Source organism: Propithecus coquereli, unplaced genomic scaffold, assembly GCF_000956105.1.
Source record: "Propithecus coquereli isolate 6110/MARCELLA unplaced genomic scaffold, Pcoq_1.0 Scaffold1, whole genome shotgun sequence".
NCBI classification, from domain to species: Eukaryota; Metazoa; Chordata; class Mammalia; order Primates; family Indriidae; genus Propithecus; species Propithecus coquereli.
In genome coordinates this window covers 5,726,181-5,729,468 of record NW_012133857.1, presented here as the reverse complement: position 1 = coordinate 5,729,468, position 3,288 = coordinate 5,726,181, and positions in this window count along the sequence as shown.

The following is a 3,288-nucleotide window of genomic DNA, read 5'->3' as shown; positions in this document are numbered from 1 at the left end:
TCTAACACGGTGCTTTGCCTAAAGAAAGAAATTTCTATGTGGTTGAATGAAGAGATTCTTTATGATAATCTAGAGGTGAGGAAGATGAGGCATTAGATGTTTCTGAGAGGAGGAAGTTGCCTGAGAAGCTCAGCATTTGGTATCCTTCATGTCAGATTCCCTCTTATAAACTATAATGAGAATGAAAATCTAAAATTGAGGTTAAAGTAATGGACATTCTGAAAGCACTCAGGAATTGAAGCAATTCAAAACATGATGTTTCAGTTCTGTCCTACTCAAGAACCTTACTGGCACTCAACTCTTTTTGAAATTGAACGAATGCCTGTCAAGGGCTAATCTTTGGGGCCAGAAGTAGTCACTGAGTAGGGTCCATGTTTTCTCTAGTTTGTCTTTTGTGATATTGTCTTATAATTATCTACAGCAGGAGTTCTTAAACTTTTCTGAGTCATTGGCACCTTTGAGAATCTGAGTAAACCCATGTACCCTTAAGCCAAACAAATGCACATGCACAGAAAATTTTAACTGTTAACTGGTTCATGTATTGCCTGAAAGCATCCAAGGAACCTAGGCTAAGAAGTATCAGGATTTGATATTGTTTCTGACATTAATTCTTAGGATATTTATGAAAACTCAGAATAAACTATTTCATGGTTTTATGTCTCCTTCATTAATTTCAGAGTAGTCCATGAGGAAAATTTTCCATACCAAAGCTGTTAAACACACATAACTGATAATAATGGATACTGTAAGAGTCTTGAGAAGACAGGAAGGGTCAGAAGGAAAAGCATATGATTTACCTGATCAGAACAGTTCCTCTAGGTAGTGGTTTGCAAAATGTGGTCTTAAACAAGCAACATCGGCATCACCTGGTAACTAGATAGAAATGCAAAATTTTAGGCCTCATCTAGACCTACCGAATAAGAAGTTCTGTGGGTGGGGCCAGAAATCTGTGTTTGAACAGGTGTTCCAGGTGATTCTGATACTGAAGTTTGAAAACCACTGCGCTAACTAGGCTAACGCGAGGAAGCTGAAGAGGGTAGCTGGTTCTAACGCGTCAGGTGGTTGGAATTTGCGGTCATGGAGCTTTGAAAGTCACGAGCAATCAACTAGAGATCGGAGGAGCTGGTCTGTTTCCTCGACTACAAGAAGGAAGATAATTCACAGCTTTCTCTTTTCTAAAGGGTGAGGAACCCGAGACGCCTGCTTCTGAGCCAGACTATGTCACCACGTCCACCTGAGCTTCCGGAGGACTCCAGAAAGGAAAGAATGGAAGAAACCAGAGGATAGTGGGGACGGCAAGAGAATAAATGACAGGGCCAAGGGCTCCACATCCCGTAACTCTGTCAAGCCAGAGCCGCTCTGGTTGTTCAACACGCCCATCGCCCCATTAGGATTGTTTTTTTTTTCAAGATTGAAGGTAGGTCCGTCACAGCCTCCCACTTCCGACCCCTAGCCAATAGGAACTGAAATGCTCAGCCAATTAGCGCCCTGCATTTCTTCCGGCGGTCTGCGCGCTTCCATGGAGACGGAATGGGCGAATCCAAACACAGAGGCTGCTGTGAGTCCCGCCTCTCTCCAGTACTTCCCGCCCGGGTCACGGGCCTGTGGGCTGGTCCTAAGGCAGGTTGCGAAGCCCTCAGACTGGAGGAAGACATCCTCGCAGACTCTCACTTCCGGGCCCCAACCAATAGGAACGGAAACTGCTCAACCAGTCAGCGCCTTGCGCTCCTTCCGGCGTTCTGCGTGCTGTCCTGGAGACGGGATGGGCGAATCCAAATGTGGAGGGGTGCTGGATCTCGCAAGGCGACGCTGCTTCCGCGCATCCTGGCTTTGCTTCACTGTTTTCCCCTCGTTCGTGGGCCTGTGGACCTGTCCCGAGGAGGCCCAGACGTGCGCACCCGCGGGAGCAGTCAAGTGGACTAGCTGCTTCTGCAGACGGAACGATCAGGTGCGTGGCAGCGGCGGTTTTAGTAACACGGGTCTGGGTTCGTGTCTCCCTCGGCGGACACCGGAGAGAGCGTGGTTGTGGGGGGCGCCGCCCGGCTGCCCTTTCTGTTTCTGTCCGCGGACCTTGTGCTTCCTGCAGTCCCCTCGAGTTGGCCTTACTCTGTGGGCCCTGCTTTGCGCTAGTGTTAAAGTAAAACCCTACCCCGTTTTGTTCGGACTTTGGTTCCGGGAACACGGGACACCTCTTCCAGGACCCAGGTGGAGGAGAGATTTAGGGGCGCTCGTGTTCCTTGGCTTGGGAGACGAGCTTTATGGACGCCACCTCTTAAAACCCAGAGCGGGATGCGGCTTCATCCCCCGGGAGCACTTCCCGGGCTCCACGCCAGCCGCGCAGACTGATGTGCGCGGACGGAGCGAGGCGGTGGAAGCAACCAGTTTGCTGGGCGCTAGCTGCTTGGGGGAACGAGCAGCAGGTGATTACGTAGCGAATCCGGGGCTGCAGTTAGGCCATCTGTAAAAAGCCGCGAGGAGGAGCACCTGTAGAGTGCTTAGCAGATTGCCTGCCGCCTTTTATGTCCCAGCGAAAGCTACTTTCGCTGGCCGTTCGCAGAGTTGAGCGTGCATCAGAGTCACTAGAATGCGTGTATTAACACAAATTTCTGGGCCCTGCCTCCCGAATTTCTGATTCTGTACATCTGGGGCGGGGTCGAGAATTTGCAATTCTCATTTCCCAGGTGATGCTGCTTGCTGGTGCGGGAGTCAGCGATCTTGACGAAGGTGGGAGTGATTGCGGGGGTGTTCCAGTCTTGAGCGCGTACTTGTATTTCCTGGCCTATATCAGTTTGTTGAATGTAGCACCTGCCCCCTGAATCTTAAATACCCCATTTGCACGTGTGTGATTTGCTCTGCTTTCTGGCCCCTCAAATCCTTAGGCGAACTTGTAGATTAAATGCTACTCAAAAGGCGCACCACGTTTGTAGAAAACGAGGAAGAATAAACTGTAGTGTCTGGGAAAGCATGCTTGAGTGAGAAAACTATTAAAAGTTAGGAAGTGATGACTATGAAAGTCAGGAGAGTGGTTACTTAGGGGATCAGGAGGGACTGTGATTGAGGTAGGCTCTTGGAGGGGCTTCTGGTTTGGTGCCGGCAAGGTGCTATTTCCTGATCTGGGTGGTGAATATGTGTGTCACTCTTATAATAATTCATTAAACTATATATTTGTTTTATAGGGTTTTCTGTATTTGTGTTTTATTTGACAAGAGGTAACAGATTTTTTAAAATGCACATAAGGAAGTCTTTATTGGGAACATCTTTGGACTGAGTGAAAAAGAATCTTAAAGT